This window comes from Stenella coeruleoalba (genome assembly GCF_951394435.1).
Source record: "Stenella coeruleoalba genome assembly, chromosome: 7".
In the NCBI taxonomy this organism is placed as follows: domain Eukaryota; kingdom Metazoa; phylum Chordata; class Mammalia; order Artiodactyla; family Delphinidae; genus Stenella; species Stenella coeruleoalba.
The window spans coordinates 104,082,487-104,108,287 of NC_137153.1; the positions used below are offsets into that span (position 1 = coordinate 104,082,487).

Consider the following 25,801-nt stretch of genomic DNA (forward strand, 5'->3'; position numbering starts at 1 on the left):
AGGCAGCCTCTCTGCTAATGGGTAGGGTTGTGTTCCTGTCTTTCTAGTTGTTTGGCATAGGATGTCCAGCACTGTAGCTTGCTGGTCGTTGAGTGAAGCTGGGTGCTGGTGTTAAGATGGAGATCTCTGGGAGATTTTCGCCATTTGATATTATGTGGAGCTGGGAGGTCTCTTGTGGACCAGTGCCCTGAAGTTGGCTCTCCCACCTCAGAGGCACAGCACTGACTCCTGGCTGCAGCACCAAGATCCTTTCATCCACATGGCTCAGAATAAAAGGGAGAAAAAGTAGAAAGAAAGAATTAGTAGAAGTAGAAAGAAAGAAAGAAAGGGAGGGAGGGAGGGAGGAAGGAAGGAAGCAAGGAAAAAAAGAAAGAAGATAAAGTACAATAAAGTAAGATAAAATATAATAAAGTTATTAAAATAAAAAAATAATTATTAAGAGAAAAAAAGAAAAATTTAAAACAAACAAAAAACGGACGGATAGAACCCTAGGACAAATGGTGGAAGCAAAGCTATACAGACAAAATCTCACACAGAAGCATACACATACACACTCCCAAAAAGAGGAAAAGGGGAAAAAATCATAAATCTTGCTTTCAATGTCCATGTCCTTAATTCGGGATGATTCGTTGTCTATTCATGTATTCCACAGATGCAGGGTACATCAAGTTGATTGTGGAGCTTTAATCCGCTGCTTCTGAGGCTGCTGGGAGAGATTTCCCTTTCTCTTGTTTGTTCTTACAGCTCCCAGGGGCTCAGCTTTGGATTTGGCCCCGCCTCTGCGTGTAGGTCGCCGGAGGGCGTCTGTTCTTCGCTCAGACAGGACGGGGTTAAAGGAGCCGCTGATTAGGGGGCTGTGGCTCACTCAGGCTGTGGGGGCGGGAGGGGCACGGAGGGCGGGGCGAGCCTGCGGCGTCAGAGGCGGCGTGACGTTGCACGAGCCGGCGGCGTGACGTTGCAGGAGCCTGCGGCGCGCCGTGCATTCTCCCGGGGAAGTTGTTCCTGGATATCAGGACCCTGGCAGTGGCGGGCTGCACAGGCTCCCCGCAAGTGGGGTGTGGATAGTGACCTGTGCTCGCACACAGGCTTCTTGGTGGCGGCAGCAGCAGCCTTACGTCTCATGGCCGTCTCTGGGGTTCGCGCTTTTAGCCGCGGCTCACGCCAGTCTCTCGAGCTCCTTTAAACAGCGCTCTTAATTCCCTCTCCTCGCGCACCTGGAAACAAAGAGGGAAGAAAAAGTCTCTTGCCTCTTCGGCAGGTCCAGACTTTTCCCGGACTCCCTCCCGGCTAGCCCCGTGGCGCACTAACTCCCTGCAGGCTGTGTTCACGCCGCCAGCCCCAGTCCTCTCCCGGCGCTCCGACCGAAGCCCGAGCCTCAACTCCAGGCCCCGCCCGCCCCGGCGAGTGAGCAGACAAGCCTCTCGGGATGGTGAGTGCCGGTCGGCCCTGATCCTCTGTGCGGGAATCTCTCCGCTTTGCTCCCCGCACCTCTGTTACTGTGCTCTCCTCTGCGGCTCCGAAGCTTTCCCCCTCCGCCATCCTCAGTCTCCACCCGCGAAGGGGCTTCCTAGTGTGTGTAAACCTTTCCTCCTTCACAGCTCCCTACCACTGGTGCGGGTCCCATCCCTATTCTTTTGTCTCTGTTTTTTCTTTTGCCCTACCCAGGTACGTGGGGGGTTTCTTGCCTTTTGGGAGGTCTGAGGTCTTCTGCCAGCGTTCAGTAGGTGTTCTGTAGGAGTTGTTCCACGTGTAGATGTATTTCTGGTGTATCTGTGGGGAGGAAGGTGATCTCCGTGTCTTACTCTTCTGCCATCTTCCCGGAAGCCTGTATCATTTCCTTTTAGATTCTGCTTATAAGCCATATCATACAATATTTCTCTTTCTCTGTTTGACTGACTTCACTCAGTATGACAATCTCTAGGTCCATCCATGTTGCTGCAAATGGCATTATTTCATTCTTTTTAATGGCTAATATTCCATTGTATATATGTGCCACATCTTCTTTATCCATTCCTCTGTCAAAGGACATTTAGGTTGCTTCCATGTCTTGGCTATTGTAAACAGTGCTGCAGTGAACGTTGGGGTGCATGTGTCCTTTGAGACCATGTTTTTCTCTGGATATATGCCCAGGAGTGGGATTGCAGGATCATATGGTAGCTCTATTTTTAGTTTTTTAAGGAACCTTCATACTGTTCTCCATAGGGGCTGTACCAATTTACATTCCCACAAATAGTGTGGGAGGGTTCCCTTCTCTCCACACCCTCTCCAGCATTTACTGTTTGTGGATTTTTTGATGATAGCCATTTTGACTGGTGTGAGGTGATATCTCATTGTAGTTTTGATTTGCATTTCTCTAATAATTAGCAATGTTGAACATTTTTTCCTGTGCCTCTTGGCCATCTGTATGTCTTCTTTGGTGGAATGCCTATTTAGGTTATCTCCTCATTTTTTGATTGGGTTGTTTGTTTTAATGGTATTAAGCTGCATGAGCCATTTGTAAATTTTGGAGACTAATTCCTTGTCGGTCACATCATTTGTAAATATTTTCTCCCAATCCGTGGGTTGTCTTTTTATTTTGTTTGTGGTTTCCTTTGCTGTGCAAAAGTTTTTGAGTTTAATTAGGTCCCATTAGTTTATTTTTTTTTCCCATTACTCTGGGAGATGGATTGAAAAAAATATTGCTGTGATTTATGTCAGAGAGTTTTCTGCCTATGTTTTCCTCTAAGAGTTTTATAGTGTCCGGTCTCACATTTAGGTCTTTAATCCATTTTGAGCTTATTTTTGTGTATGGTGTTAAAGAGTATTCTAATTTCATTTTTTTACATGTAGCTGTCCAGTTTTCCCGGCACCATTTGTTGAAGAGACTGTCTTTCCACCATTGTATAGTCTGGCCTCCTTTGTTGTAGATTAATTGACCATAGGTGCGTGGGTTTATTTCTGGGCTTTCTATCCTGTTCCATTGATCTATATGTCTTGTTTTTGTGCCAGTACCATTACTGTTTTGATTACTGTAGCTTTGTATAGTCTGAAGTCAAGGAGCTTGGTTCCTCCAGCTCCGTTTTTCTTTCCCAAGATTGTTTTGGCTATTCGGGGTCTTTTGTGTCTCCATACAAATTTTAAGGTTTTTTTTCTAGTTCTGTGAAAAGTGCCATTGGTAATTTGATAGGGATTGCATTGAATCTGTAGATTGCCTTGGGTAGTATAGTCATTTTGACAATATTGATTCTTCCAATCCAAGAACATGGTATATCTTTCCATCTGTTTATGTCATCTTTGATTTCTTTCATCAGCATCTTATATTTTTTGGAGTACAGGTCTTTTGTCTCCTTAGGTAGGTTTACTCCTAGGTATTTTATTCTTTTTGATGTGATAGTAAATGGAGTTGTTTCTTGAATTTCTCTTTCTGATGTTTCGTTGTTACTGTATGGAAATGCAACAGATTTCTGTGTATTAATTTTGTAACCTGCAACTTTACCAGATTCACTGATGACCTCTAGAAGTTTTCTGGTAGCGTCTTTAGGATTTGCTATGTATAGTATCATGTCATCTACAAACAGCTTAACAGCGATAGTTTAACTTCTTTTCCAATTTGGATTCCTTTTATTTCTTTTTCTTCTCTGATTGCTATAGCTAGGACTTCCAAAACTATGAATAAAAGTGGCAAGAGTGAACATCCTTGTCTTGTTCCTGATCTAAGAGGAAATGCTTTCAGTTTTTCACCATTGAGAATGATGTTTGCTGTGTGTTTGTCTTTTATGGCCTTTATTACGTTGAGGTAGTTTCCCTCTATGCCCACTTTCTGGAGAGTTTTTACCATAAGTGAGTGTTGAATTTTGTCAAAAACTTTTTCTGCATCTATTGAGATGACCATATGGTTTTTATTGTTCAATTTGTTGTTGTGGTGTATCATACTGACTGATTTGTGGATATTGAAAAATCCTTGCATCCCTGGGATACATCCCACTTGATCATGGTGTATGATCCTTTTAACGTATTGTTGGATTCAGTTTGCTAATATTTTGTTGAGCATTTTGCATCCATGTTCATCAGTGTTATTGGCCTGTAATTTCTTGTTAGTACAAGAAAAAATACTGTAAAAAAACACAAACACGTGGAGGCTAAACAATATGTTACTAAACCACCAATAGATCACTGAGAAAATCAAAGAGGAAATAAAACAAAGTGCCTAGAGACAAATGAAAATGAAAACACAATTATCCAAAACCTATGGGACACAGCAAAAGCAGTTTTAAGTTTTATAGCAATATGATCTTACATCAGGAAACAAGAAAAATCTCAAATAAATAACCTAACCTTACACCTAAAGCAACTAGAGAAAGAAGAACAAACAAAATGCAAATCTAGTAGAAGGAAAGAATTCATAAAGATCAGAGCAGAAATTAATGAAATAGACACAAAGAAAATAGAAAAGATCAATGAAACTAAAATCTGGTTCTTCTAAATGATAAGCAAAATTGATGAACCGTTAGCCAGACTCACCAAGAAAAAAAGGGAGCAGGCTCAAATCAATAAAATGAGAAATGAAAAAGAAGTTATAGCTGACATCACAGAAATACAAAAGATCATAAGAGACTATTACAAGCAACTATATGCCAGTAAAATGGACAACCTGGAAGAAATGGACGAATTCTCAGAAAGGTACAATCTTCCAAGTCTGAACCAGGAAGAAATAGAAAATATGAACAGACCAATCTCAAGTAATGAAATTGATTTAAAAACTGTCAACAAACAAAAGTCCTGGAACAGATGGCTTCACAGGCAAATTCTATCAAACATTTAGAGAGGAGGTAATACCTGTCCTTCTCAAACTGTTCCCAAAAATTGCAGAGGAAGGAACATCCCCAGACTCATTCTCTGAGGCCACCATCACTCTGATACCTAAACCAGACAAAGATACCTCAAATACCTTCTTGTTCCATCTCCTTTAATATGACATTTTAGGTGTTGGCTGGAAGACAGGCAGGGAAAGGGAAGTCAGAGGTAGCTGCAACCTCCACCATTAGCCTGACAGTTTCCAAGTGGCCTCTTGATGTGGGAGCTCTGTAGTGTTGAGTGATTTAACCCAGGGAGAGGAGTGAAACTGGACTTAAAACACTGCATCCTGATCATTCCAGAGTCAGCCTGACCCTAATAACTGTCAAGCTTATCTGAGTAGCTGCTCATCTATAACTCTGAGGATTCGTCCGCAGCACACTTTGTCCAGTTGAAAAGAGCTAAGAGATCATCGTGCTCAAATGTGAGATAAGAAAAGGAGGCCCGGAGCATTGCCTGCTTTGCCCACACACTATGAATCATAGTTTGCTGAGGCTAAAATCCAGATCTTCTCATTCTGTAATGTTTCACATGGTGGAAGCAACTTGTCGAGATTTCTGTAAGACCCACAAACACCAGAGGAGTTTCTAGGTTACAAAAATCCTTCACATAGATCGAGCTTTTTCTACTTAGAAAAGACAAAAAAGGGGACTGAGAGGGGCAAGCAGACCCGTGCCAGGCTCCCCACTCCGTCTGTGCTTCGGTGCACGATCTACAAACCCTGTCTCTCTCTTCTGCTTCCCTCTGGTTTCCATTTGGCTCAGTGATCTCATCTGAGGGTGTTGTGGTGTGTGGGGACCAAAAGATCCCCTTAGTGATATGTCAAGCAAGTCTTTCAGACATTGTCTCAGACAGCGGCCTCTGTAGGGGAAGTTCAAAGGCTTTCTAAATGCTTTGGAACACCTGCCCAGGCCAGGATTGGATTCGGCTTGCAGATGAATGGGATATGGGGAGAGTGCTCTTCTGAGAGTATAGATACATGACTCATTCCTTAAGGCAGATGATAGACGATTTCCTCCATGGAAATACTTTATAAGGAAATTACAGTGAAGACTTGATAATCCCCATAGACAGGAGGGGGCGGGGGGCCGGGATGAATCAGTGAGACAGCTGCATTGTAGGAGACCAGCTGAGGGGTGCTAACTTTGAAGTATATTCTGCCAGTAGTTCTTCTAAGCTAGTATAGTATTGCCAACGTGGGATCTTCTGGGAGAAGATCCCAGAAGATTAAATTTCTGTTTAATGAGCAGAAATTAGTAGTACATGGTTGTTTTCCGAAGAAGTAGAAGTGCTTTGGCTCTTTAGTAAGTTGCAGTCTTGTTTGCACACTTAGTCAATAGGTGATTTATATAAAATTGCTGGTATTCGACTACATTTGATCTACAAAAATGGCACATATTAGTTCCACTAATGAGCTTAGGCCTTACTAAGGTCCCAGCACCATGGTGGGATATGGAAAGAGCAGAGCCACCCTCTTCTAGGGCTGCAGGCTTGCATAATGAGGATACCTGCCGTGGCCAGAGAGGAACGAGGCATGTAACTGGTTCCCAGATGTTCTGGGCCACGTAAGACCCCTGGACTCTTGAATAAGCCAGTTTGTAAGAGAAACAAGTTCCAACACAGCTGAGATTAAATTTTACCAGTTATTTGGGGTTTATTTTATTTTACTTTACCAGTTACTTTGGTGGGGACTTAGCGCAGAATGGCACGGTTGAGAGAAATGAAGAGAAAGAAATGAAATGTTTCTTATCCTCCAGTATTGTAGAGTATTGTAGCTGCTACTGCGTTATATACATAAAGCTATCAGCTTATGTCCCCAGACACAAAAAATGCGATTTTCTTCTTTCTTCTCCTGGAGAACAATCACAGATGAAGTAATAGCTATTCCTGTTTTCAGGGAAGTTGCATGGTGATTAGAGAGATGAGATCTACAGGTATGCCAGCCTTTCCAATGCCTAAGCAGTCTGCTTTGGAGGAGCCTTCCCTTTGGCTAGGAAGTATTTGTGGCTTAATTAACTATTTCCTTTGAGCATCAGACGTTCCCTTCTCCAAAGATGCTGAGACTGGAGGATGAAGAGTTTATCTCCAAGATTTCTGATCTCCTTTTTTGCTGTCTAACCCAAACAATCCAATAGGAACATCTGGTTTCCTTTGGAGACATGAGAAGAATGCCCAATGTCAAAATCATTCTCTCCATCTTGAATGACTCAACAGGATTTAACCAGAGCCTTGAACAGTGGCTGGCACTCTATAGATATTTGTTTTATGAATGCTTGAATTTAGACATCTTTGAAGTGCAGAGTTAGATATGGAAAATCTGGCTCACAATTTTTCTTTGTAAAAGAGGCCAATTTAATTTAATACAGAGTCACTGATTGTCTATGCTTGTCTGAAACAATAGAAGTAACCCCCCAGTCTTTTGTTCCTGATTGTTGGATGCTGTGTGAGCAGAGCTGGCGGCAGTTACAGAGTTGCTGAGGCTTAGAATCGGTGACTTGGAAGAAAACAGAGTGGTAACTTTGGCTGAGTTCTCATTTGGTGGATGGATGCCCTCTAAGGTATCAATGTTTTTACTTTGCAAATTTTATTTATTAGACTTGGAACCATGGCACAGGGATTAAAAGGTGACCCATTCAGCTCTGAAGGAGTTTATAGACTCCTGGGGAAGACAGGCACAGAAACGGGGAAGACAGGCACAGAAACGGGTAATTGCAAAACAGTATGATGTGTGCTGTGGTGAAAGGCACCATAAGAGACGATGATAGGGACACAGAGGAATAGAGAATCTAATTGTTCCATTGCTTGAATACTTCCAGTGTCAGGAAACTCATTATCTTAGAGGAAAATTCAGGGAGAAAGAATGCATTAACATTTACTGTTAACTCAACATTTTTTTTTTTTTTTTGCGGTACGTGGGCCTCTCACTGTTGTGGCCTCTCCCATTGCGGAGCACAGGCTCAGGCTTCGGACGCGCAGGCTCAGCGGCCATGGCTCACGGGCCCAGCCGCTCCGCGGCATGTGGGATCCTCCCGGACCGGGGCACAAACCCGTGTCCCCTGCATCGGCAGGCGGACTCTCAACCACTGCGCCACCAGGGAAGCCCCAACTCAACATTTTTAAAATGAGTATCTACTATGTACCAAGTACTATGTCAGGTACTGGAGAGGCAATGAATAAAAGAGATACAGTCCCCGCTCTTATAGAACTTTCAAAATCCTGGGTGAGAGATCCATTAAACATGTAAATATACAAATAAGCATATAATTACAAAAGTGATGGGTGTGATGAAAGAAAAGCCACGTGGGTGTAGGACACTGCATGTTTGTTTTTTTAAATAAATTTATGTATTTATTTACTTACTTTTGGCTGCGTTGGGTCTTCATTGCTGCGCGTGGGCTCTCTCTAGTTGCGGCGAGTGGGAGTTACTCTTTGTTGTGGTTGTTACGGAGCTCAGGTTCTAGTGTGCGGGCTCAGTAGTTGTGGCTCACGGGCTTAGTTGCTCTGCGGCATGTGGGATCTTCCCGGACCAGGGCTCGAACCCGTGTCCCCTGCCTTGGCAGGTGGATTCTTAACCACTGTGCCACCAGGGAAACCCAGGACACTGTATGTTGGTTCCCACTACCTGGTCTCAGTTCAGTTCTGAGAGGTCAGTATTTTAATCTCCATCCTACTGAGGAGTCAGCTAGGCTCCCAGTTGTAAAGTGCTCTGCCCAAAGTCACATAGCTGGTGTCAGAGTGGGGGTTAGAACCCAGGACCGTCTAATGCCAAGTACATGCTTTCAGCTCCAAATCCTCACTGAGGAGCTGGATGGTATATGGGCCACACCCCATTCAGGGACACAGGCATTAAACCATATTCTTTCTCTTTAGCATTCTGGTTATACACCTTTAATATGTGCCACCAATTAAAGGGTTAATTATGTACTATCTCGTGTTGATTTATAAATGTGGGTTAGTTAGTCTTGTTTAAGTAAGAGCCTGGAGGTCTGATTCTTTCACTCAAATCCACCCACCTTTTGTCTAGGCTGATGTTGAAGGTAGACGTTCTCATTAAATACTCATTGGTTTAAATCACAGGCTTTGGAATTTTTATAACGTTGCATACAGACTCCACGATAATGGGCTAAGATAATGCAATGGCTCTGAGTTTGGACCTTAAATCACTCAGACCTGAGTTCAAATCCCTGCTCAGTTGCTCAGTTACTCATGAGCTGTATGCTCCTGGGCAAGACTGTTCACCTCCCAGGGCCTCAATGTTTTCATTTGTAAAATGGAGATAAGAACACCTACACTCAGGTCTGTCATTCGGAGTCAGTGAGATACAGTGCTTAGTAGAACTAAGCTTATAGAACTGCTAAATAGTTGGTAATTATTATTACTTCTATCAATACATTTGCCTCTTTATTGAACAGATATCCTCTGAATGATCAAACAAAGCTAACGCCCAGCTTTTTACTTCACTTCTAAAGCTAGATAAGGAGTTGGAGAGTTACTGTATTTTATTTTTCCCTTGAATTCTTACCCCTGCCTTTAATGAGAAGAGGCCTGATTTGTTTCATTCTTTGGTCTGTGCCAGTGGTTTTTCAACAGAGGGTGATTTAGCCCCCCATGGTGCATTTGGAAATGACTGGAGACATTTTGGCTACCACAGCTTGGGGAGAAGTGCTACTGGAAATTAGTGGGTAGAGGCCAAGGATGCTGTTGACTATCTTACAGTGTACAGACAGCCCTGCCTCCCCCATAGCAAAGAATTATCCCACACAAATATGTCAACAGTGGTGAGACTGAGAAACCCTGGTTTATGCCCTCCATGCCCCGCCCCTCCCCCACCCCCCACCCCCCACCATGTGAACGCTCACACACACACACCCACATCTCCTGCCTGGGAGCTCCAGGATGATGTCATCCTGGGGAGACCCACACGGGCCTGTGGTGAGACACAGTACACGTGGGGGAATCTCACCATTTCCGCGCAGACCACGCACCTCGCTGCCGCTGCCGCCTCATATCCTGCTCTGGTCTCTCCTGGGACCAGAGGGAAACCTCACAGCAGATGGGGTTTCACTTAGTCACAGTCTCTGTGGCTAGATCCGATTACATCAACAGCAGCTCTGGCTCGGAGACCCACAGTTGCCTGGTGCTCTGTGGGCTGGCCTTTCACCTTCCAAGACCCAAACTTATTGCAAGACAGGCGAGGAGAGAGGAGTTCATTTGCAATTCTGTCTGTTAAAAGGAAGAAAGCTGAGCAATAGAAAAAAAAAAGCCGAAAGGTATCGGGATCCTCTTTTGAGGGACTGGATATTTCTGTCTGTGTATTTTCTTGTGTGTGTCATGACAGGTGGTAAGTACTCAGTAACTTTTTTAAAAGAAATATATAAATGATGGAAATCTTGAAGGTTTTGTATTTCATATGAAAGAGTAAGAATGGGTACTAAAAATTGAGCGTTTAAAATATTCCACAAAATTCCACAAAAATTGTGTTATGTATTTAAAAAGTATCGTCTCCTGTAATTCTGACAGTGATGTGTGTGTAGATTTGCATCTCCACTTGAGAGCTGATATAATAGAGGGTGAGCAAAGCTGGTTCACCCAAAGGGCAAGAGCTACTAAGGGGCAAAGCCCAGATTCCAACCTCACTTCCTTCGAGACCTGGGTCTTAACCACTTAGCTGGATGCCTCTCACTAGTGAGAAGAGAGCTAATCTTCGGCAGAGAGCACGGCTAATCCAAGACCTCTCTGCCACGGTGGAGTGGTGGAAGGATCTAGGACCCCTCTTGGCATTGCTGTTTAGCAAACAGGCAAAGTTAGTTCCTAGTGCCTCCCATCTCTCACCTGGGCCTGCACTTGTCACCAGGCTGTGTTGCTCTCACCTTCTGTCTCAAGCTCTGGATGTTACCTGCCATAATTGGGGCCCATCCTCTCAGAATCCTTGCTTTTGTGGCTCTTTGATTCATAGTGTTGTGTGCTGAAGGGTGACATGTGTACAGATAGAGACTATATTTATTGGGGTAAGAACCTTGCTGTCACAGAAAAAGTGTTTTCAGTGGCTTAACAAGATGGAAGCTTATATCTTGCTCATACAAAGCCCTACAGGGGCTTGGCTTTCTTTGAAGCAACATTACCAGAACCTTCCTGTCTTATGGGTCTACCTGCTTGGCTTCCACAGAGGCTGTCCTTTCCTGCAGTAAGCCCGCAGGAGCAAAGAGCAAGGAGGTTTCACAGGTGGGATTATGGACCAGACATAGTAGTGACATTCCGTTGGTTAGAATCCAATCACACGGCCAAATTTAACCACAAAGAAAACTGGGAAATACAGTTTATCTAGTTATCTTAGGTCTTCATGTTTTTTTGGTTTTTTGGTTTTTCTGGGGTTCTTTTGGCCGTGCTACGTGGCATGCAGGATTTTAGTTCCCTGACCAGGGATCGAACCCATGCCCCCTGCAGTGGAAGTGCAGAGCCCTGACCACTGGACTGACAGGGTAGTTGTCTTAGAGAAGTGAAGAAATGAGTTTCCTGAAGAGCTTCTCTTGAATTTGGAAGAGATAGTCAGGGATTTGGGGTAATCCCAAATTTAGGTAACAGATTTGGCTGTGCACCTGAGATCTCACTTTTCAATGGATGACATTCTTTTTACATATAATCTTCCGTCCTGGTGACAGTGATGGGCTAGGGACAAAAGGTGGTAAGCAAAACTCCCCTGGGGGCTGGTGTAGAGGAGCAAAACATGCCATTCCGAAATGTCTCTTTGACATGTGGATTATTTCGAGCTGCAAAAAATTAAGGCCCAAAGGACTCAGGGGGAAACTTTGACCCTCCCCCTAACTGCCTAAAAGAATTTCCATAGAAGGCCTGTTCCCAGAATAGGGCTATCACCAGAGATATCTGCGAAGAACCCAGGTTGACTGTGGTGGAGGCCTAGGAATCAGAGTCCACTCCGTGTCCCATTGTCTCTGCATGGCTCAGCAAACATTCATTCACCAGGCATTTGTTTTTCCATCTCTGTGAACTACCTTCCTCCCCTTTGCTGTCCCAAACCACTACCCCCAACGTCATCTTTTGTATTTAGCTGAAGATGGTATTTAAGGTGAGGGTGTCAGCCATTCTGGCGAGTTGCTCGGTTTTCTTGGGTCTCTCCCTTGTATACATGTTAAACTTTTGTTTGTTTTTCTCCTGTTCATCTGTCTTATGTCAATTTAATTCTTAGACCAGCCAGAAAAACCTAGAAGGGTAGAGGAAATTTCTTCCTCCCCGACACTGGACTAGGTCATCGAATTTGGGTGAAAATAGAACTCTTTGGGAAGAAGGATCCATGGGGCCCTTTTACCTCTGTTCCATGTGAATCTGCCCATATTATAATTGCTTCGTTGATTTGTTTATCCCACAGACATCCATTTGAGTGTACGAGGTACAGTGTGTGCAGCTGGGACCCAAACTTCCAGTCTCTGCTCTTGAGGAGCTTACAGGCAAGTGTGAAAAAAGAAGAGGGGAAACAGGACCGTTACAATCCAGTGACATGAATCCTACGACTGAGGTAGGTACATGCGGGACGAGGGTCATCTCACCTAGGCTGGAGGGAGGATTAGCTGATTTATCTCTACACTGAATTTTGAAACGTCCTCAGTGCAAAGCAGCTGGGGAAGAATGTTCTGGTAGAAGACACAGTGTGTGCAAAGGCCAGGAGGCATGGAAGAGCATTGAGGAGCAGCGAGTAGTTCAGGAGGGATGGGCACAGGATCTATGAGGGAGAGATGGGGCCGACCAGATCACAATGCGTACTGTGTGCTCACCTATGGAGTGTACATTTATTCCGATTTTCTGAGCTTCCAAAAACGACAGCGTCCACTTGGGAATAGGGAGTTTGACGGTACATCACGGAACTGCCCGTGCCTGGCCTGGATGAGAACATGCAGCTTGTCCACGGTGATTTCAGCACCAGCCGACACCCCCATGCGTGCGTCGCTAGGCTAGGGACCCCCTGATCATGTGCCCTCCTGGCTGAGGTCCACATACAACCTCTGCTACCCATTCTAGTCCCCCATGGCAATGATGTGAGCCAGAGAGAGCGCTGGTCTCTACCCACGCGTGGAGTACTCTCTGTTTTCCCACGGGCTCTCCGATAAATGATGTCCTTCCTCCCTCCATCCCCGGAGAACAGATGGCTGTTCCCACTTTTCAGAGAAGGAGATTGAATCACTGTAGAGTACCTCCCCATACAGAGACTTAACACCGTCTAGCCATCAGCATTCACAGCAGAGACAGATTATGAGGATGCTCTGGGAACTGGAATCTCAGTTTCTCGTTTGTAATCTATTTTTGGATGGGAAGCAGAGCCACATGGAAAAGATTTGATAATGTTAATAAATGACACAATAGTAGCTAGCTGAGCCAGGAAGTGTTTCTTTCCACACTCAAGTGATGGCTTCAGTTACAGACTTCCGGGAAAACAGCCTTCTCATCTAAAGTGCCACTTCATCTTCTAATGCTCAAGCCGAATGCCACCTGCTCTGTGAATTATGCCTCAACATTCGGCTCAGAATATCTCTGTTTTACTTGCATCTCTATTCCTTGATTACCCACTTTGCCTGGATCTTAAGTAATTGCTTCCAGATGTGTCTCTCTCATGAGATGACAAAATAAGGTAACATTCATTACGAGCCCACATGTGTCAGGCACTGGGATAATTGTTTTACACACGCTGTTTCATGGAATCGTCTCAAATTGACTGTGGGTAGATGTTACCAGATCCCTATTAAAAATAAGTAAATGGAAGTTCCTAGATGTTAAGCTCCTCAAAGGCTTAAAAACGTGTCTTCGTCTAGCCCTGCATGCGGCACCAGCCTGGGCATAACAGGACCTCGAAATGGTGGGAATAAAATACGTTTTACTGAAACCCTAGGAATTCTTTTTCCTACCCAAGCATTACAAGGTCCACCCGGGCTCATTTTATATTTAGAAAAAGGTACTCGGAGAGCTCAGCAGTGGTGTAACCAAGGAGCCGGAGCATTCAATAGCTTGGGCTTCTGCCAGGGCATTTCCCGTAGGACAGGTGTTCTGTGTCTCATCATGCTAGAAGGAATGTTCAGTGACATCATGATAGATTGTAGAGTCAGATTTGCAAGACTTCTCCCAACAGCTCCGTGTCAAAACGCGGGTAGGGCTTGGGCATCTGGACTCTCTTACGTTCTGCCCCTGATCGTCTTCTTTCTCGACCTTTAGCTCAATGTGTCTTTCCCTTGATGAAACAGCTCATGAAACAAAACCCGTCCCTGAATTTGGAAAATCCTCAAACATCTGCTTCTAAGTGTGTGTGCGTGCGTGCGTGTGTGTGTGTGTGTGTGTGTGTGTGTGTTCAGGAAAAGGAGGGAAGAGTGAGGACGTGATTTCCACTCGGTAGTCTGGGGTCCACTTCATGGGAAAACTTCCCCCCAAAAAAGAAATGTTATAAGAGCTCTTCTTTTCCAGAGCTTGGAGTAGATTCCTTTCTGTTTTTGGAAAAGTGGGTGTGAAAAATCCATCATGTTCTCATCCATGGTCAGAAGGCCTGTTCAGACCTTTAAAAGTGCAGAGGGAGTGTTTTTCAGCCCCCGTTTTCAATTAGCTGGATGAGGGGTTCCCCTGTGAAGGGAACGTGGTCCCATAGAGGTGATGAAGCCATCTTTACCGTCCCTGCGAGAGGGAAGCTGGAGTGGCCCTAATGAGTTAATAAATGTTTAGCAAGGCAAACATACAGCATCTATTGTGAGAACATATAGCATCCATTATGAGGTGAACTTGACGATGAAGATATTTATCCATTTGTTTAATGCGTATTTGCTGATCACTTGCTGTGTGTTTAGCATTGTTCTAGGCAGGGAAGAATTCAGATGAATGAGGGGGCTTGGCCTTAAGAGGCATAGACCCCAGAAGAGGAGATAAATAAGTAACAATTGGAATCCAGTGTGACAGGGGCCATGCGAGAACAAGTAGAGGATCCAGATGCAAGCGGGGGAAACCTTGCTAGAGAGAGTTACACCTGAACGGGATCTTGAATACGATTTAGAGTTATGGAGGAGAGGGGAAGACGAGAGGGAGGCAGAGAGAGGCAGAGGGATCTGCCCCACCAGGTGTGGAGCTGAGAAACAGCATACACGTTCTAGGAGTCTTTGAGGAGTGAAGGTGGGGGAGAGAGGGAGTGCTGGGGGGAGGGCTGGGGAGAGAGGCTAGTTGGCGGGTTCTCATGCAGGGCTCTTGAGAGCCATGTGAAGGGTTTTGAACTCTTCTCCTCTAGGTGGATGATGAGAGACCATTGCAGAGTGTCCACAAGACAGGGACAAGGGTAGAGTCAGGCTTTACAGATATCATCCTGGCTGCAGCGTGAAGCAGGCAGATCAGAGTCAGGGAGACCAGTGAAGCGCTGTCGCAATCATGTAAGCAAGAAGTGATGGTTGTGTGGACCAGGGTGGGAGCTGTGGGGATGGAAGGAACTGGGAAGATTTTATTGATGTTAAAGACAAGCTTGCCAGGGCTTGGTGATTGAGCAGATGTGGAGAATGAAGTAGAGAGAAGCAGCGTCCTGGATTGGGGGCCCCGTGGGAGGTGATGCCATTCACTGAAATGGGATCAGAGGAAGAGCGAGGATGACCTCTGGGTGGACCTGGTAGTTCCAGATGAGGAGTAGAGACAATGGGTGGCAAAAGGGCTTCTTGGTGAGCTTGGCCTCAGCAGGACACAGTGCCCACGCTCCATTCCTCTCCAGACGAGGCCTGTGTGCACATGTACGTAGGACCCCTTCACTTGACGTGGAGCCAAGGATGGGCCAAACGTATCCCTAGAGGCACCCACTCTCCCCACTGGTTTGCTATGTTTTCCTTCCCACAGTGCGTAACAGTCATCCTCATAATCACAGAGAGACGGTCCAGCGGTTAAGTGCGTGTAAGCCCGATTACTTGGGCTTGTGAATAGCTATGTGACCTCGGGCAAGTTACTTAACGCGTCTGTAACCCAGTGTCCTCATTTGCAATGTGGGGATCATAGTTCCTACTTGGCAGATTTGTAGTAGAGGAACCACACGTAAGGGAGTAGGTACCTGATAAATATCGATGAAACAAAGGAATCGTTCTGACCTTATTCTTGGCTCATTTCTGCTGCTTCTCAGTATAAAACATAGATTTTTATTTTGTTTTATACGGGATGCGCCGTATTTCATGGATTCAGAGCTCTGCTTTCTTTGAGAAAGGAAAAGGAGTTGAGGGATCAACTACTGAGGGTTTTTTTGGAGAATCTGTTTGTACGCAGTGCTGGGCTAGGCGTTTTTCACATGTTCTAACCCAGGGCCACCCAGAATTATCTATCACCCACAAATTCTGAGCTAGTCGTGCTCCTTCCCCTTGTTCAAAAGTTCAAGTTCAAACTCCAAATACCTCAGCAGGGCTTTCAACGCCCGTCGTGACCTATCCTCAGCTGGTTTCTTGCGCTTCATCTCCTTCTCCTGCCCCCTGCGTGCTGATTCTACCCTCTACTTTAGCCACGATGTACTTTACACTCGTCAAATGACATGACCATCTATGCTTCCATGTCAAAGTGTGTGCTGTGCCTTCTGCTGGGACTACCCTTACTTCTTACTTTTTAATTAAGACCCTGCTCAGATATCACCTCCTCTTGTTGAATTGATCACCCCATCTTCTCTGATCCCTAGCATTTTGACAGTTCTTCCAATACAATGCTTACTACAGAGTTTCTTAATAATTTGTTCATGAGTTTGTCTTCCCCTTAGTAAACTGTAAAGTCTTCAAGGGAAGAACCTATGTCTTCTTGGCCTTGAAGCCCCAGATCCTAACCTAGAACTTGGTACAGAGTGGGTGTCGGGGTTAGGCTTACGGAACATGAGTCAATGGATAGATAAACCCCACTTAAAAACGGAAGCAACGATAGGTAGACAGGATGCTTTTTTCCCTTCCTCCCACTATCTTACCTTGCCTTCACCCCAACTCAGCAATCTGCCCAGAAAGAAGAGCATCTGAAATTGACCTCGGAAGGAAAGGACATCCTAAGATATGATACAAATATTTACTGCTTTCCCTGTGTTCCCCAGATACGGTGTTGATTCCGAGATACCAACATTATTTACTGTAACTAAATAGATTTTTTTTAACCTCTCGACAAAGACCCAGGACTTAAAAATCTTTCGTTTTCCTAATGCAAGTTAGGGTACCCAGTTACAAAGGGTAGCATGGGTCCATGGGTGGAAATAGTGGACTGGGATGGAAAAATAGGCTCAGATCTAGTCCAATCTCAGCCCAGCTTGACAGGTAACATTTATACTTAGAAAATGTGTCATCCTCACCTTCTTTACACAGACCACAGACTAGTTCATTAGCAAATCATTTTGATGATTTGACTTGCCCTGTTATAATTATTGAAGAGAATTCACTGTGGTAAAATACAGTAGTCTTTAAGAGTTTGCTTTTGTACCCTCTAAAATAATCTTGGAAAACCATGTACCTTTTAAAGTCGACAGATGTTTTTATTGTACATTTAAATAGCTGCAAACGATATAACTTCAAGTATATTAAAAATATAGTCATTTAAAAATAAGACTGTCATATCACTGTTTTCAATAGGTTTAATGAAATCTACATTGCGTGGTGATTTGATACCATCACCTACCCATTCAAAATATATGAATAAGATCTTCCTTAACAATTGAAAATTTACGTAATTCCTTTTTCTCCTTAAATGTGTATTTCCATTACATTTTCTCCACAGAAGTCTATCCTAATCTAGTATGTGTTTTGTACTTGAAAGTCTTTTCAGTGATCATGTTACTATATTCCTCTGAAGCAAAACATGTATATAAATTAATATTAAAATTTCTTTAATGTTCTGTAAGTATAAGGTTCTAGCACAAAGTGATTTCCTCTGGATCGAATTGTCGTAGCAATTGTTGGAAGTACTCAACTGATCAATTCGCTATATATTTTTTGAAATTTTGATCAATATTTATGACATGAAACACAAAGCTTTCCTGGAAATGTTTCTCTGAATGAGATGAATTTGTTTCAATTAGATCATGTATCTGTGAAGAAATATTTATTATTGCTAACATGAGATGGTATTATATAAATTCTACTCCTTGTTTTCATTGTTTGGTTGTAGTCACTGAGAAACCTATTCACAGAAAGAAAGAAATGAGAAAGGAGGATTTTTGTTAGAGCAGAGTTATGACCACCTACCAGGTTGTATGCCAAAATTACCTAGGGATAATCATCAAAAAAGCATTTTTAAATGATTTCTCAACTGGTGCTTTAATTAGATTCCCCTCCAGTTTTGTTGTAACCAAAACACTGGAAGTCATCTGAGTTGCAAAATGATTTATTACTGGATCATTAGTCACTCACTTTCTCAACAGTTAAAACAGAATTGTGAATTGTATCTTTATTTGGTGCCCTGGAGATTTTTATACCCTAAGGCAGCTCAGGATGAGTGAGACTGCTGGCTTCCCTTTGTAAAGTGGGAGAAAGGCATTTATAAAAGGAGCCTCTTTATCCTCAGATTCTTGAGAAATAGTGAAAATGGAAGCTGAGAATCTGAAAATTTCCCTAAAGCTATCTGCCAACTGGAGCCCTGGGAAAATCCTTGGGTACCTCTAGCTGTACGGTGCATAGCAGTTTGAAAATTGCTATATGAGGTATCTTTTCTCTAATTATAATAATTATATTCAGTCTCCCCAGAGAGGCAGCATAGTTGTACAGGTATCAACAATAAGACAGGAATGCAGAGCAGCCAGAAGTCAAGTCCATATTGAATTATATGAACCAGATTCTGTAACTCAGAAGTGGGAAAAACTGACTTGTGTTTTAGCAATCTAGCTTGACTTCATGAATGAGCTAGGATTCAAATGAATCCTTGAATTATGGAAACAGAATGTCAAATCTGGAATAAACTTCAGAGATCATGTAGTCTGGAGAAGGTGATTAAGGCTTACCTTTTATATCAATTCGGATTAATTGTGAGTAACTGCTTATGTAGCCCTTGTGTATCAAGAAGGATTCAGAGGATCTGTAGGAAGGAATGGTGTGAGTGATGATTAATCATGCCTGTTGGAGGAGGCAAGGAGAGAAGTGATACCGGTGCTCTGTATTTGCTGTCCTTGAGTTGATCTGAGTATACATAGTCCCTGTCGTAGGTACCACAGGGACAGCTGAAGCCCAGGGAGCAGCTGAAGCCCAGCTGAAGCTTGATCAAAATCCCACAGCTCGCCAGTGGCAGGATGGGCAGAATTACTTATTTTTTCTTCAATATTTGGTGCTCACCATAAACTCGGTAGCATTTGCAGCTAGAAAAACTTTCGGATGTTTTAGAGCTAAAAGGGAGCAAATTCTGGTTGTGCCAGTATGAACTGTTGTTTTCGTTTAGGGAGTTTTTAGGTTCCTTTACATTTGTTCTCTGCGCTGTTTGTTGAAAGAAGGAAGTGGGTCATCCATTATGAAGAGACTGAAAACCTGAAAATACTGACAGTATGGTTTTAGTTGCCCATTCAAACGGAGCTCAGAAAAAATCATAAACCACCGAAGCACATTATCACCTGTCTGGGTATTGAGTCCACTTCACCCTGGCCCAGGAAAACAGACCTACAGAGTAAAGTTACTAGAGGTCTGCAAGACCTCTTATTCTTCCATCTACCTATGGCAGGAGTCCTTTTGCCATGTGAGATCGCATCTTGGGAGTGGGGTGGGACTAGACAGACGTATAAGCAGAAGTACGGCAGGATGTATACATTGATAGAGGGGTTAAATTTATATATAACAAATGGATTTTACTGTACATAGAAAATTACATTTTGCTTTACTCCTTTTTCTTTTGGACCTCTCTCCACATAAATCTACGTGTATCCCGTTCTTTTTAACTACAGCATAATATTCAGTTGATTCCAAATGTTTACTAGTTCAAACAGTGCTGCAATAAACATCGTCCTGCGTTCATCTTGGTGCACTTCTGAGAATTTATCTGAAGGATGAATTCCTGGAAATGGACTGCTAATAACAAACTTTCAGTTCCCATAAATACTGCCAAATGGGTCTCTAAAGAGGTTACGTCAATTTAGAGGTTACTCCTAATCATGGTATATGGGAGCACTGTCTCTCCCGCATCCAGCTAACACTGGGTATTTTCAAATGTGAAGAAGGGGAGGATTTAAATAGTTACAGTTTTGAATTAGAAATGAGGCATCTCTCTTGACTACTCCGACCTGTGTCTCCCCAAACCAGTACAGCTGGGTGGTGGCTAATGCCACAGACTCTGCTCAGAAGGCTGAATGCTCCTGCTTCAGTGGGAACAGGGGGTGTTTCTTCAGTCTGTGCCCTACTTGGCATCTGTCCCTGACAGACCCAGTCAATGTGGGGAGCCAGCCTCTCTGACAGTAAGAAAAAGTGGATTGGAAACAAATTGATCTTTTCACAGCTGGCTGTTCCCTTCTTTCCAGACTTGGACCCAGCTCAGAACAAGGTCGCCGATGTAACAAAGATGCGGCAACAAAGATGGCATTATTGAGGACGGCCTCCTTTGGGGGGAGGTCTCATTCCCCCAGAGTTGCCTCTGTCATGTCAGCTATGACAAGCCTGGAGACCGCATAGCTGTGAGTCTCCAAGGGTCTCCAAAGAGACACCCAAACTGTCCATCCTGTTGACCATGCACTCTTCTATTGGTGTCTACTACTTTATTTAAAAGATGTCAGATGACTCAGTTCAACAGACTATAACCTCTTATTCATGCTTCCTGGAGGCCAGGATTAGAGGGTGGGAGAGTTTGGAATTCAAAAGGAGAAGAACTGTGTGAGCAAAGGGGAAAAAATCTTGTGCTTATTTCCAGCACCATCACTCTTACCACTGTTCATCCTATTGCTCTCCTTCCTTCCCTTCATAGCACACTTTATGGCTGGGAGAAATCTTCGCTTACCTTTTCATTGCCCGTCTTCTCTCCTGGAGTGAAGTCTTCATGAGGGCAGAGGCATTATTTAGCTCACCACTGCACCACAGGTCCCTAGGGTACCTCCGGGCACGTTGGGGGCGCTGGATGCATGTTTGTCACATGAATGAGTGAATGAAGGAAGGAAGTTGATGAGCACCTCCTGTATTAGACAATTTCATAGATGTGAGATGTTCTAATATTTAAACCTTATGAGGTATAGATATTATCTTCATTTATGGCAAAGGAAATGGGGTGTCAGAGATTAAATAACACTTTCAGAACCACACAATGGTAACAGGTAGAACTGAGATTTTCATTTAGGCATGACTGACCCCAATCCTATCTTCTAGACCTGATTCTGATTTTTCGAAGTTTAAACTGAAAAATATTAATGTATTTTCCAGCAGTGCGGGGTGCAGTCGTTAAGACCCTTCCAGGTGAACGTGTGTGTCCACCAGGAGCATATGTTCCTCCTTTGCCCTCCAAACATGGGCAAGTCCCTGAATACTCTGTTTATTAAATCCTTATTCATTTGGGGACAGGAGTAGAGCTAATTTATGTGCATTTTGTACAAATTTTGGAACCTCCGAACTGAGTAACAAGGGAACTGTAAAAAGCCCTTATGTTGACAGTGAGCAAGTATAAGGAAGGGCACTAATATTTAATAAAGTCATGTTGCGTGCAAGGAATTGTGCCTTAAATAGGTGATTTCATTTAGTTCTTACAACAACATTTTTCTGTTTTTTCTCTTTCTCCCTTTCCTCCTTCCTTCCTTCCTTCCTTTCTCTCTCTCTCTCTCTTTCTTTCTCTTTCTTTCTTTCTTTCTTTCTTTCTTTCTTTCTTTCTTTCTTTCTTTCTTTCTTTCTTTCTTTCTTTCTTTCTTTCTTCTCTCTCTTTCTCCCTCCTCCCTCCCTCCCTCACTTTCCTTCCTGCTTCCCTCCCTCCCTCCCTCCCTCCCTTTCTTCCTTCCTTCCTTCCATCCTTTCTTTTTTTTAAAAAAAAAATTTCCAGACAAGATTGGAAGATTTACCTTGGATAAGCCATGCGTAATGGTAGGACCAGCATTTGAGGTACATCTTCATGTCGTAGGGCCTCTTGTCTTTCTACCCACCATGCCACTGAGTGTTGAACAGGGACTGCGGTCTCAGCTGACTAAGTACTGTCACAGGCACAGAGGATGCTGCGTAAATGACTGATTGGCAGACCCCTGACCTCCTGGTCCTTAGCCAGTGACCCCCAGGGCTACTTGAGGTCTGGCACCATGCCTGGTATGACTTGATGCTTTAATAGTTTCTTTCTTCTGTTAGCCAACCCCCTAAGGGAGCCTTGTCTCCTTCTTGAAACCCTGTGCTGGAACAAGAGGTTTCCTTAGGATTCCGGAAGCCCACACTCAATGCTATGTTTTTTCCCGAGATCTGGCTACAGGTAGTGCTCTGAGGTCAGTCTTTCCAGCTCCCAGCTCAGAGAACTACAAACTCCAGGCTCCCAGGGGTGTTGAACTACCAGTTATGATGAAATATTAACACAAAAGAAAATAATTCTTTTCTATTTTGGGTTTCTAATCAGGACAGCATAGCTGTAGGATGATTTATGTACTTGCATTTTCAAAAAGTTTCTTCTCCTATTGTTTCTTCTCTAGTCATTTCTCTTATCACTTGGGCTCAGCTTGATGCTTCTCTGGAATCTGCCCTTTTTTTCTTCCGTCTATAAAACACCAAACACATGTCCTCAGTCTGGCTCCATGAAACTGGATTTGGGGATGAAATTGTCCCGCTCAGATAGTAGAAATCCTTAAAAAAAGAAACAGAAGGAGTCGCTCTAAATTCCTAAGAGCATTCTGCTCTTTATCCATAACTTGTTCATTCAGGCGATCATTTGCCAAATACTTATTAAGTACTTACTCTGTGTTAGATGTTGTGCTGGGTATGACGAACATGGTGGTAAATGAGCTGGCACCCCTCCCTCAGGAGCCCCTGGGTCTGACGCTAGCCCTGCCCTGCTGACCGCCCCACCTCTCCAGTTCAGCTTTGGCGGCCCTTCTCTCCTGGTACTACTCCCCGTTCCACTCCCCAGCTTTTCCTACCTGTGTTCTCCTTCTGTCTTTCCATCATGCACCTCTTTCCGCCCTAGAACATTTTTACAACTTTCCTCCATCCAAGTAGCCCGCTCTTCAAGCCCAAACGTAGATGTCACATGTCCCAGGAAGCCTCCTACACCCCACCCAACGTGGGTCTACTCGCCTTCCATATGTCCATATGCTTAGTATCTTGCATTGTAATTAGCTGCTTCCTTGCCTGCCTCTCCCATTAGACTGTTAGCTCCTTGAGAACAGAAGCAATGATATCTTGTTCACAGATATGGGCCTAATGTGTGGCCATAGTGGGGGCTCCCTAATTATTTATGGAACAAGCAAGTGGACTGGAAAACAGGTAAGACAAATACATTTAAAGAACTTCATAGGAGTTCTTATGAAAATTAAAAGAATTACTATTTGTAAACTACTTATAATAATGCCGGTATCTAAAAAATGGATTCGAACTCTGTATAATAAATGCTAGGATAAACCTTGTTGTAAGGAATTATAGCAGAAAAAAAAAAAGGCTGCTCTAATGCAGCCTGGGAACCAGGATGCAAGGAGCTCTTAGGAAACATTTTAAAGAGAAGATAAATACCAAAGATGAATAGGAGTTACTGAGATGAGCAGAGAGGTGGTGTCTCTAAGGTAGAGGGAACAGCATGTGTAAAAACACAGAGGCAGCAGAGAGCATGACTTGTTTGGGGGACTTCAGCTTTCTCATGGGCTGGAGGAAAGTGGATTTGGGTGGGTGTGAGTGGGTAGCTGGTAAGAGGAGATTGTAAATGACCTACAAGTGGCCCTACAGTCCAGTGGAAAGAGTACTGGGGGGAGAGTGAGGGGACTAGAATTTGAGCCCAAACTCTGACATTAACTCCAAGTGATCTCACGTGGGTCACTTCACTTTTCTTGACCTTAGTGTTCTCACCTCTATAATGTGGGCTGGGCACTAGATGACCCCCAAAGCCCACTTTCATCTTGGACAGTCAAGGAATCTGGGGGAGTAGGAGCTCCTTGAGTGCAAGGGCCCATGTCTGGTGCCTAGCAAATACTACTACTATTACTGCTATGCTTCAATACTATTACTTCTACTAGTACTACTATGACACTGTTTCTAGTGTTTTACTAGTATGATACCACTACTACCATTAATACTATATAACTATAGCTACCATTCTACTGCTATCACCACTGTACTGTTAACTATTGCTATTAATATCCTACTGCACCATTACTACAGCGTGACTACTACTAATATTACTGTCATGCTATTATGACTACTATACTCCTAGTGCTATTATGTTCCTCAATTACCGCATAGTTCTTACTACTAGTACTATCAGTACTGCTGTCCAACCACTATCTCTATGCTACTACTGCTACTCCCAGAAATAACGGTAACACCTATTGAGATCCTACTCAGTGTTGAGCACCACTTTACACGTGTTGACCCTTAATCCTCCCAACAAGCCTAGGAGATAGGTTCTCCTATTATTGCCATTTTATGATTTAGAAAACTGAGGGTCAGAGAGATTAGAAAACTTGCTCAGGAGGCTGGGACTGAAATTCAGGTAACATGGCTTCCGAGCCTTGCTTCTCCAGGGCTTCCGCGAAGGCCTGGTGAGTGACTGATGGAAGATTCATGGTCTGAATCAAACTGAGTTCTTCTATTGCTGTTTCTGAAGTGTTATTTTAATAAGACGCCGCAGGCGAATTAGGATCTACTAGAGAGAAATAGGAGCCGTTTCCTAAGTCAGGTGGGCCGAGAATCTTTATTTTAATCTCTTCAGCCCTTACCTCTGCATTCATCGTGCATCAGGCATTAGCTCTATGAGGCGAAAGATAAAGTGATTTATCAAATTTATTCTTAATTCAGCAATATGAGAACATGAGGGCGAGTCTATGCCTGAGGTCGCCTGAGACGTTCGTGGTCCCCTTGAAGAGAGTAGTGGGGATGCTCACCTGAAGGCCCCCATGCCTGCGGGGAGGGAGCTGCTGCCAGTCTGTCAAGTAAAGAGTTACATGCACTCTGCAGTGTGCTTAGCTCTGTTTTTTTTAAGGGTCCCCAACATTTTGGAAGCATAGTGAGAAGAAACATCATTCGTGGCGTCAGGGGGCCATTGATGGATGAAGGTGTCTATGAGAGGACAAGTACTTTCACATTTTATCCATTTCCAAATCCTCTAGAAGCATATCTAAGAACTTCTCATTAACTGTACTTCAGGACTACTAGATCTGCTAACTTGGAATTTCCCCAAATGGACTTGGAGCCCGTGCTCTACCTCCCTGGATCTTCTTGGCCCTGTCTTAGGCTGCAGGAACATTTTGCTCCCACAGCTGTTGGAAGCAGCCCCTTGATGTAGTCAGAGACAGTTGCTCAGCATCTTAATGCCAAGACCAAAAGGGGTGAAAAAAAAATGGGAGTTACGGAAAGTGAGTGACTGACCTCATTCGGTAGGAATCCCTTCTGGAAAGGGAGCTGCAGAGTGTTGTGACAGGCAGTAAGTCACATGTAAGAATGTTTACCATGGAATTCCAGCAAAAGAAATGGCTCCAGAACCTTCCTGGGTAATACAAATGGAGTCTGCCCATAGGCCTCAGAGGGGAATCCTGGAAAACCTTGGCCTTGCGAGGGAGGCCATCTCCTCCCGCGTCGGTGTCGGCCGAGGCTGCGACAGCGCCTGAGCTATCCAAACTGCCGGCTGGTGTTTATAAAAGAATCATCTGGTTCTTAAGTCAGCTCGACTTAAAAGGCTAGTCATGGGATATATGAAGAGGGGCAACGCAAGGTACTGTTTCTTGAGCTGGGAATTACTATTTCCATCTTATGGGTGGTTAGACCGATTCATGCATTTTTCCTAAATTCACGGAGTTTGTAAGTTCCGGCGTCTGGGTTCAAACCCAATTGGGTTTGACTCTAAATCCTGCGTGGTTGCCTTTTTTGAGAGC

The 25,801-nt window shown here is 43.9% G+C and overlaps 1 long non-coding RNA gene across 1 annotated transcript in view; it reads left to right on the top strand.

The window, feature by feature from the left end:
• Window positions 1-943: 943 nt before the first annotated feature.
• The window catches only part of LOC307188627, a 211,033-nt gene continuing 186,175 nt past the window's right edge, over window positions 944-25,801 (top strand). The window contains exons 1-2 of the long non-coding RNA XR_013829028.1: window positions 944-1,429; window positions 12,218-12,364. This is a non-coding gene — a long non-coding RNA (uncharacterized lncRNA). The remainder of the gene's footprint in view (window positions 1,430-12,217; window positions 12,365-25,801) is intronic.